Source organism: Rhinoderma darwinii, chromosome 3 (genome assembly GCF_050947455.1).
Source record: "Rhinoderma darwinii isolate aRhiDar2 chromosome 3, aRhiDar2.hap1, whole genome shotgun sequence".
NCBI classification, from domain to species: domain Eukaryota; kingdom Metazoa; phylum Chordata; class Amphibia; order Anura; family Rhinodermatidae; genus Rhinoderma; species Rhinoderma darwinii.
The window spans coordinates 416,853,297-416,864,853 of NC_134689.1; positions in this window are offsets into that span (position 1 = coordinate 416,853,297).

Below are 11,557 nucleotides of genomic sequence, written 5' to 3' on the forward strand. Positions count from 1 at the left end.
CACAGCAGGGTAAGACAACAGCTTGGCAGCAGACTAAACGCAAACAAGAAAGACAAACAAACCATAGAAACTAATGATCCCAGGATACGCATAAAACACTTAGTTCTCTCAGAGTACCAACTGATCCCACAGTACAAAGAAGCACAAAGACAATAGCAAAGTCACCAACTATAATCTGGAAAGAGTTTAGCACGTGCCAAAAACAGTATAACCAGCACATGAGTAATCCAGGGCTGAAGAACATATAAGCCCAAAAAAAGTATTCCACCCTAATTAACCAGGCAAAGCTAAATGATGACCAAATTCAGACCAAAGGCATTGCCAAACAACACCTAAACACAGAGGTAACATAAATCATTGATTAGCAGCAGTTCTGCTGACAATTGTAACAGCGGCTTGCGTAGAGATACATGAAAGTAATTGCGGATTGTAAATGAATGAGAAAGACAGATTTTGTAAGAGACTGGATTGATTTGTCTCATTATGACTTAAGGACACGGAAGGCGAGGAGAAAATTTAAAACATGGAGTTTTCAAACGAATGTGCTTGGAGGATAGTGAGACCTTTTCTCCAGGACAAAATAGAGGAGGAACTCTGTGTCTTTTGTCTGCGTTTTTATAATGACCTAAAGCTCTGACAATAGACTCTTTTGCTTCCTGCCAGATGTGTAGGAAGCGAGCATGGGACAGATTAGCTTCTGGAACCTCAGACAATGTTAACCCCTATCCGCACTGTCCGTCGTTGCGGGAGGTTACTTCCCGCACGAGGACGTATAGTTACTGAGTTTTTCCCGGTGCACACTGTCGGCGATGTGTGCACCGGGAACCGGGAGGTCAGCTGATTTCGGCAAATTAACCCCTTAAATTCGGCGATTGGTTGCAATCGCCGAATTTTAGGAGTTTCTAGCATATCGGCAGACCTCGGTCCGAAATCGCGGGGTCTGCCGATAGTTAGTATGGCAAACAGAAGCCAAACAATGCCATGGACGGAAGCCCATCAGTACCAACCTTCGGCTGGTCCTGATAGGCTTCCTGTCAGAGTGACAGGAAGTCATTGTGGCGACAAGGTGTGCATCGGGAACTTGGAGATCAGCTGTCCCCGACAGCTGACACTCCAGTGTTACCGATCAGCGGCTCATCGCCGCTGATTTCGGCAATTAACCCGTTACATGCGGGGCTCGATTGCGATCTCCGCATGTAGGGGGTTTGTAGCACATCAGCAGCCCCCATGCAATCGTGGGGGCTGCTGATGTTTGTGATGGCACCCGGAGGCCAGGCAACGGCCTCCGGGTCTGCCATGTATGGAAGCCTATGAGGATCAACCTTTGCTGATCCTCGTAGACCAACTGTCAGAGTGACTGTGACGTCATACTGACAGTTGGAATACGTTACACTACCTAGGTAGTGTAATGTATTCTAGCAGCGATCAGAGCTGCAGGTCAAAAAAAGAAAGTGTAAAAAGTAAAAAAAAAGTTAATAAACAAAAATATAAAATACAGATGATGACCGATCAGGTAATTCAAACACCTTCTGAAGGTTGCAAAAAAGGCTTGAATTTTGCACATTAATTAATTGCTCCGTTCCCATAGAGTGGATGCCCCGGCTAGTGCCTTAACAGACAGCAGAGATAGAATATAGACGACCTTAATAATAATATAATAATAATAATCTTTATTTATATAGCGCCAACATATTACGCAGCACTTTACAATTTAGAGGGAACATGAAACAAACAATATCAGACATTACATAGTGACAAAGTTCATTTACAATTCAAACCTGGGGAGTGAGGACCCTGCTCGCAAGAGCTTACAATCTATGAGGACATAAGGGAGACACAAAGTGTAACAGTGTTTGTTCTGCACAATAGTCCGGCCATTTTTATACACCTTAGCTCGGTCTAAAGAAAATTGATGTGCCATCACCTCAAAGTGGATCGTGCTTTGATTTAAGAACACCCTACACAACTTGGAATTGCATTCATAGTATGCGGAAGTAGGTATAGATGTAGCCATCTTTATCTTGACTCTTAACGCATTAAATACACAGTGTCAAGAAACTTTAATTTGACTTTTCCAATTACTTTTTAATGGCTTTTGGTTGTGTGATATCACGCTGCAGCAAGTTATCAGAGTCAAGATAAACTTGCCTACATCTGTAAATGCAATCCTGGACCACATGCAGTAGTTATAGATTATTTTGTATGGGCCAATGGTGACGCAGGAATAGTTATGTTATGAAGTCTGCTCCTTATGAACTCGTTGCCTGGATAGTTCCTGAGCCAGGTCTGAGACTTCAGGCAGGTTGACATTAGCAAGGTCCATAGCCAGAGCAGACTGTTATGAGGCCCGAGGAATTGACTGTAACTGGGCCAGCAGGGGGCAGTGTGAACCCTTCTTGTAACCAAGGAAATGACTTGGGGCTATTCCCGGGAGTAGATTTTAAGTGAACCTATGGTCTTCACCCTCTAACCCCTGTACCAGGATGTGAACTTTGCTATGGGAGAACCCCAGGTCACTACCTCTAGGGTAGTCTCCCTTGGTGACGGCTGAAGGTAGTAGAAGAAGAGTGGTTAAGAGAGCTGAAGTTCTGGGCAGGCTGCGGAGGTTCATTACGGTTAACGTAGCAATAGTTCAGGGCAGGTGGCAGAGATTAGTAACAGAAAACGTAGCAATAGGTCAGGGCAGGCGTCAGGCATGGATGTTCAATTAAAGACTAGGAAATACACAGGAATAAACTAGACAGCAGGGATAATCTTGAAACACTAGGGAATACAAGAAAACCAAATTGCTCTGGCAATGATTACCAGAGCAGGAGGAGCTTTTATACCAGGTTTGATTTTGGTGCGTGCTGGCCTTTTAAGAATGCACTGGTGGCCGGAGCAGCCGCCAGACCCATAACTAGGAGGCAGAGGGAGGCATCGTGCACCAGAATGCTAGGGACATGTAAGTATGGAGTGGCGGGGAGTGGGGCAATACAGCTCTGCCAATATGATCTAATCCTGTATAAACCATTTAAATAGATGAAACCATACATTTTGGCTACATGTAAACTCCATCCACTACTTCTCCATGCAATCAGTCACAAATAGTGATAAGCAAATCCTGAAATTAGTTTTGGGGCCAATTCTATCGAATCAGTCCCGAAATTTGTTTTGAACCGAATAAATTTGCAGCACATTTCATGACTTCTAATTGCCCTGTCAGACTCTCTGATGTCATCTTGAACTGTATCCAAGTGGGAGAGTGTCCTAGAAAACATTAGAGAGTCTGACAGTGCAATAAGGCCACCCCTAAAATAAAAAAAAAATAACATATGAGATGACATCAAATTGTCCCATGTAATCACTGCAGCCACCACTAGGGTGAGGTTATGAGCATGTGGCATAATGTGTATGCATTTAACTCAATCATAGAAATGTATGCAGTAATCTACTAAACTCCCTCTAGTGGTGAACTTGACTGTTTCTGTCAGTTCCATAGACATTGAATGGAGGGGGCATGCATGAACGTCGCTCTATTCAAAGTCCTCCTCACTGTGGTCAAGCAGTGACATTGAGCGGGGTTTCAGGACCCCCATTCCCGTGATCGGTGGTGATCGATTTTGGTATATCCCCCTGTACTCTGTCTATGCAAGTGATTTGGAGCTCTGTTTCAGAAAAATGAACCTCCGACTGCTATAAAGATATATTAAGAAATAGATCAGAAGAAAATATAAAATTTTAAAACAACACGATGATAAACGTAAATCTCATAACCACACAATATCTATAACTGTATCATCTATAGACATAATTTATAGATTATACAACTCAGATTAATTATAATACTCATAATAGTTCACTTACATGACATGACACATTTACATCACTCCTGTGCTGTATACTCCTGTACTTACACCATAAATATATCAGCTCTCCCGGCAGTTTCCTCCTGGTCTATCACTGAGACTAATGACCATTATGAAATAACCACAAATAATAAGGACAACAAGACATAAAATGCAAATCTTATAACAAAAAAAAATATTCTAAGGTATGTAACATGTATGTCTCCAGGGGGTTCTCAGCACTGGACATATGTGAGATAAAGTAGTCACCGGAGAGGGGGCAGGGATTATTTTGGAAAGTAGAGTAGACCATAGGCAGACCTTTACTTCTCATCTCCTCCAACCCCTCTAAGCCTAGTTCAATATCCCAGTAATATATAAAGCGGGAAGTTCCCGGCTTCTTATCTTACCATGGAAGCAACAGAAGATCAGGATGGAAAGTCTCATTGTAGATGGTGGAGAATGATCTGGACAATGTACAAAAACCTACAGGAAGCTTGTTGTATATGAATCACTGTTTCTTTCTTAACTTATATGAAGCAATAGGAAGAGACTAGAAGAGGACGAGACTATTAGAGGAAATTGCACACAAAGGCTACGGACTAAGGAGGTGTCTTTATTAGAGTTGAGAAAATTAAAGAGAAAAAGCTTCATATTTACAATATAAGAAAAATATAATAGTGTAAGGAGGCAGACACAGTGTGATCATTTCATCAGAAAATGAATATTCAGTAGACAGTGATAATAACCTACCAACACACGGTGGTGACCCCAGGCATAATATTGGGCAGAGCCCCTCTTCTATTTTTGGAAATAAAACAGAGAATATAAATATCTCCAATAACGTCTATTCACGTCATGATGATGGTGATGAATGTTGGCGTTGCACATGACATATAATGGTATATGACACCACTGACCTGTTAAAGTCACAGTGCAGAAGAAAACGAATAAGGGACAAGGTGGTGCTGGTGGCGATTAGGCACTCACCATTAAACGTGGGCCGCAACTAGTAAGCTAGAAATCTATTTGTGTAAGTCACTAAACGTTCAGTTGTTTGAATGTTCTTTAAGTGTTGAATAGTGTCAGACCCTCAGGCCCATAAGTAGTGGAGGCCTCATAGTAATTACCAGAGCCGGCATTAGGGGGGGCAAACTGGGCAATTTCCCAGGGCCCCCATCCTCTTAGGGCCCCCTGCCCATGGCTGTTACGGGCTCACGCCGCCCAGCCCATAACAATTATGGGCCATGCGGCACGGCCGGTCCCCTCATGCCCTATGGCGTAGCTAGCACCGGAGGGGGAAAGGCACTGGGAGGGATCCCTGTGCAGGCCGGCGTGATGACGTAACTGCATCAAGATGGTCTGCGCAGGTATCCTACCCGGAGGATATGCATCGCTCCAATGGAGCAGGGTACGTACAAATGTTTTATTTTTTTTAGTTGGCTGTCTGGCAATATACAGGGGGGGACGCTGTGTAGCACTATATAGACAGCCTGGGGGGGTGGTGCCGTGAAGCAATATATACAAGGAGGGGCGGCGCTGTGTAGCAGTATATACAAGGGGGGGGGGGTGATGCTGTGTAGCACTCTTTAACAGGGGGGGCGGTGCTGTGTAGCACTATAAACAAGGGAGGATTGATGTGTAGCACTGTATACAAGGGGGGTGGCACTGTGTAGCACTACAAACAAGGGGGGCTTTGAGGCACCATATATACAAGTGGGTGGCACTATATAGAAGGGAGGGGGGCTGTGTGGAACTATATACAAGAGGGCCTGTGTGGCACTATCTACTAAGGGCGTTGTGTGGCACTATATATAAGAGGGAGGACTGTGGCACTATCTACAGGATGGCTGTGTGTGGCGCTATCTACAGGGGGCACAAAGGGGGCATTACTGCAGTGGGGGCACAAAGTGGGCACGGTTACTGATGGGGCACTTTTATTGTGTCGAGCACTGAGGGATCATTATTACCATCTGGGGCACTGTAGATTATGCGATTGTTTGGAGGATGGGGTATAGGTAAGAAGGGTGCTTGAAAAGTGGAAAACCAACATGTCTGTGTGTCAAATTCTGCAGAGACGAGTCATGTCTGGAATAAGTTGTCACAGTGGTATGGACCGGATGGAGAAAAAAATGGTAAGTGAATGACTCTACTCAGAGAAAACATCACCTGTGAGTCACTAGATATACGGATGTAGCCATCTTTAACTTGCCTGTGATAACTTGCTGCAGCGTGATATCACACAACAAGTTATTGAAAAAGTCAAGATAAAGGATTTTGCCACTGTGTATCTAATTTGTTTAAAAGTCAAGATAAAGAAGGCTAAAGGAGCTGAGCCCACACCATCACCACCGGGTTACAGCTGTATGTTACAGTTGGCACCCTGAGGTATAGGCCAGGACCGGAGCTAGCATCCGATCCGGCTGATTAACCCCTCAGATGCTGCGTTCAATAGAGATTGCAGCATATGAGGAGTTTTTAGCCACCGGCACCCCAGCAACGTGATCGCTGGGTTGCTGGTGGCTGCAAAGATGATCGGAGGCCTAATACTTACCTCCTGGTCGGCCAGCAATGGAAGCCTCCTATGCCCCGCTCTCCGGCGGGGCTTAAAAGGCTTCCGGTACCATCGGCAATATGGCATCGGATCAGCTTCCGGTTCAGAAGCTGAGCAGGTGTCATCACCAGTGGGTGTCCACTGTATCTTACAGTGAACACCCCGATGTATCGGCAGGAACCGAAGCAAGCTCCGATTCCTGCCATTTACCCCTTCGATGCAGCGATCCAATGCGATCGCTGTATCAAAGTGGTTTGTAGCAAATTGGCGGCCTGCCAAGCGATGGCAAGGCTGGCGACTGCTACTATGGCAACAGGAGGCCTAACAATGGCCTCCTTTCTGCCATTACAGAAGCCGATTAGGCCCCGACCAGAGCCGGAGCCTTATCGGCTTGCTATCAGTGAATAACTGACAGTTCTAATACATTGCACTACATAGGTAGTGCAATGTATTAGAATATCAATCAAACAGTTGGACCTTCAAGTCCCCTAGTGGGAAAAAAGAAAAGTGTAAAAAAAGTGTAAAAAAAATAAGAATAAAAGTTTGAAATAATAACATAAAACACAATCGCCCCTTTTCCCTTATCAAGTTATTTATTATTGAAAAAAAATTATAAAACCATACATATTTGGTATGGCACCGTCCATAACGGCCTGAACTATAAATAGATTATGTTATTTATCCCACACAATGAACGCTGTAAAAAAACAACCTAAAAACAATGCCAGAATTGCTTTTTTTTGGTCACTTTGTCTTCCAAAAATTGAAATAAAAAGTGATCAAAAGGTCGCATGCATCCAAAAATGGTACCCATAAAAACTATAGCTCGTCTCGCAAAAAAACAAGCCCTCATACAGCTCCGTCGATGAAAAAATTAAAAAGTTATGGCTCTTACAACATGGCGACAGAAAAAATACATTATTTTTACAAAAGTTATTTTATTGTGCAAAAAAGTTGTAAAACAAAAAAGTGCTATAAATTAGGTATTCCTGGAATCATACTTACCCGCAGAATAAAGTTATCATGTAATTTATAACGCATGGTGAACACTGCATTAAAAAAATATGAAAAAAACTATGCCAGAATTGCTGTTTTTTTATTAGCTTGCCTCCCAAAAAAAAAGGATAACAAGTGATCAAAAAGTTGCATTTACCCCAAAATGGTACCAATAATAACGACAGCTCGTCCTGCAAAAAAACAGCCCTCATACCATTACGTGTATGAAAAAATAAAATAAGTTAAGGCTCCAATATGTCAGGAACGAAAAATATGCAGTTGTGTCGGCCCGAGGGGAACATTTTTTCTGTTTCAAGTGGCGATTTTTATCAAGGCCCCGAATTAGGGAACCAGGAAGGGGAGGGCCCAAACATATCCACTGGAAGGGAAGGCACCCGTATTATACAAGGACAACACTTTCCTAGTGTGGACCAAATGGTAGATAAGTAAGGACATTTATCACTGCGACACCGGCCTGTGTAGAAAGGATTGCTCCACAGCATAACAAATATTTATGGATTATTTTGTTTACCCCATTATTATACCACCAGACTATGCCCCTGATGTACTCTGTCCAACTCGCATATGCCCCCACATTACAAACGGAAATACCAGTAATACTCAAACAAAATTACTACCAAGCAAAATCCACGCTCCAAAAGCTAAATGGCGCTCTTTCCTTCTGAGCCCTACAGCGTGCCCAAACAGCAGTTTAGTTCCACATATATGGCACTGGCATACCCGGGAGAACTCTTTTAACAATTTTTGGGGTGTGTGTCTCCAGTGGCATAAGCTGGGCACGACATATTTGCCACTGAAATGTCACATCTAGGGAAAAATTTACATTTTTACTTCGCAGGGCAATCATTTATGGAAAAGACCTCTGGGGTGAAAATGCTCACTACACCCCTTAATAAATGCCTTAAGTGGTGTAGTTTCCAAAATGGGGTCACTTCTCAGCGGTTTCTTTTATTATTTCACATCAGAGCCTCTGTAATTGTGAACCAATACTTTATATGTCACCAAATTAGGCTTCAATTTCGCATCGTACTCTCTCACTCCTGAGCCCTGATAGTCCAGGCAAAAGTTTAGGGCCACATCTAGGGTGTTTCTAAAACCGGGAAACACAGCATAATAATTATAGAGCTGTCTTGTTATGGTGGCACACGCTGGGCACCACACATTGGCATATCTATGGATAAAATAAAATTTTCACTCTGCAACATTGAGGGCACACTAATTTCTTCAAAACACCTGCAGGGATAAAGTGCTCGCTACACCCCTAGGTGAATACCTTGAGGGGTGTAGTTTCCAAAATGGGGCCACTTGTGGGGGGTTTCCACTGTTATAGTCCCATAGGGGCATTGCAAATGCGACATAGCGCCAAGAAACCAATCCAGTAAAATCTGCACTCCAAAAGCCCAATGGCACTCCTTCCATTCTGAGCCCTACTGTGTGCTCAAACAGCAGTTTATGACCACATATTGGGTATTGCCGTACTCGGGAGAAATTGCTTTATAAACATTGTGGTACTTTTTTTCTTTTACTTTATTGAGAAAAGGAAAACTTTTGAGCTAAACTTACGTCTTATTGAAGAAAAAGGATTTTTATTTTTTTTTCACTGCCCAATTCTAATAAAATCTATAAAATCCCTGTGGGGTCAAAATGCTCACTACAACCATAGATGAATTCCTCAAGAGGTGTAGTTTCCAAAATGGGCTACTTTTGGGAGGTTTCTACTGTTTTGTCCCTTTGGGGACTTTGCAAATGCGACATGGCCTCCACAAACCATTCCTACTAAATTTGAGCTCCAAAAGCCAAATGGTGCTCTTTCCCTTCTAAGCCCTGCCGTATGTCCAAGCAGCTATTTATTACCACATGTGGGGTGTTGTTTTAATCTGGAGAAATTTCTTTACAAATGTGGTGGTGCTTTTTCTCCTTTAGTCCTTGTGGAAATGAGAAAAAATTAGCTAAACCTACATTTTCTTTGAAAGAATGTAGATTTTAATTTTCACGGCCTACTTCCAATAATTTCTGCAAAAAAACTGCTTAGTCAAAATGCTCACTATACCCCAAGATAATTTCCTTGAGGGGTCTAGTTTCCCAAAAGGGATCACTTTTTGGGGATTTCCACTGTTTTGGCACTGTAAGAGCCCTTCAAACGTGACATGGTGCCTAAAATATTTTCTAATAAAAAGGAGGCCCCAAAATCCATTAGGTGCTTCTTTGCTTCTGAGGCCGGTGCTTCAGTCCATTAGCACACTAGGGCCACATGTGGGATATTTCTAAAAACTGCAGAATCTGGGCAATAAATATTGAGTTGCATTTCTCTGGTAAAACCTTCCGTGTTACAAAAAAAATTGATTACAAATGAATTTCTGCATAAAAAAAATGAAATGTTAAAATTTCACCTTTAGTTTGCTTTAATTCCTGTGAAACATCTGAAGGGTTAAGAAACTTTCTAAAAGCTGTTTTGAATACTTTGAAGGGTGAAGTTTTTAAAATGGGGTGACTTATTCAGGGTTTCTAATATATAAAGCCCTCAAAACTACTTCACAACTGAACTGCCCCCTGTAAATATAGGATTTTGAAATTTTCTTGAAAATGTGAGAAATTGCAGCTAAAGTTCTAAGCCTTGTAACGTCCTAGAAAAATAAAACAATATTCAAAAAATGATGCCGATCTAAAGTAGACATATGGGGGATGTTAATAGCAGCAATTTTGTGTGGTATAACTGCCTGTCTTACAAGCAGATACATTTAAATTTAGAAAAATGCAAAATGTTGCCATTTTTCACAACATTTTAGTGTTTTTCACAATTAAATACTGAATATATCGAGCAAATTTTGCCAGTAACATAAAGTCCAATGTGTTACAAGAAAACAATCTCAGAATCGCTTGGATAGGTTTAAGCATTCCGAAGTTATTACCACATAAAGTGAAACATGTCAGATTTGAAAAATGAGGCTATGTCAGGAAGGTCAAAAGTGGCCAAAGCACGAAGGAGTTAATGAAAAAAAATAGATACACAGTGCCTGCGAAAGTATTCAACTCCTTTGTATTTTTCTATTCATAGAGGTCCTATGAACAGAATCTTCCATCTCCGCTGTGGATCCTTGGATTTCCTTCAGTGTTATCATTGGTGTCTTTGTTGAATCTCTGATTATTGCCCTCCTTGCCCGCTCTGTGAGATTTCGTGGGCACCTCCTCTTGTCAGGTTTATAGTTGTGTCATATGTTTTCCAGTTTGTTATGATGGATTTAGTAGTGGTCCGTGGGATGTTGAAAGTTTGTGATATATTATTTTATAACTCAATTCTGATCTCTACTTCTGTACGACTTTGTCCTTGACCTGTTTGGAGAGCTCTTTGGTCTTCATGTTGCTTAGAGATGTTACAGACTCAGGGGCCTTTCAGAACCGGTGTATTTATACTGACGTCATGTGACACATGTAGTGTCCATGTTTACTCACCTCCCAACGCCCGCAGCCATGGATCAGTGAGCGCTGGTCCCCATCTCCTTCCTTGGAGACGCCAGCGCTAACTTCCGCTCTGTTCTGCTGTGTCCCGTAGGGTGCGCGCACATGCTCGTGCCCGGTCTTAAAGGGCCAGCGCACGCACAAAGGAAATTGTCATCATCATCAACTGCTATGATTTCCTGGTCTATAAGAAGGCCCCAGGCCTTCTGATCCTTGCCTGAGAGTTGTTAGTCTATCTCAGTCTGTCTTGCAAATGGTCCCTTAGTGTTTCCTCATTCCAGTTGTTACCCGTGCCCTATTACCCATTCCTATATTCCGTATTGTTCTTGTTCCTGTGCCTACCAGTGTTGGAGTCGTGTCTACTGCACCTGCTGTCGTTTGCCACGTCCAGTGTTGTTTGCCACGTCCAGTGTCTTCTGCCACGTCCAGTGTCTTCTGCCGCGTCCAGTGTCTTCTGCTACGTCCAGTGTTGTTTGCCACGTCCAGTGTCTTCTGCTACGTCCCGTGCCTTCTGCCATGTCCAGTGTCTTCTGCCACATCGCATTCTGCCTGCCACGTCTGGCGCTACCTGCCGAACCGGCCTCCATCCGTGCTGTAGCCACAGCCACCGTCTGGACTAGTTCAGGTACCCATGCGTTGCTATTTGCTATTTGACGTTCGTGTAGACTGTGACTTGGTCAGCTGCCTCCCCGCTACGGCGGAG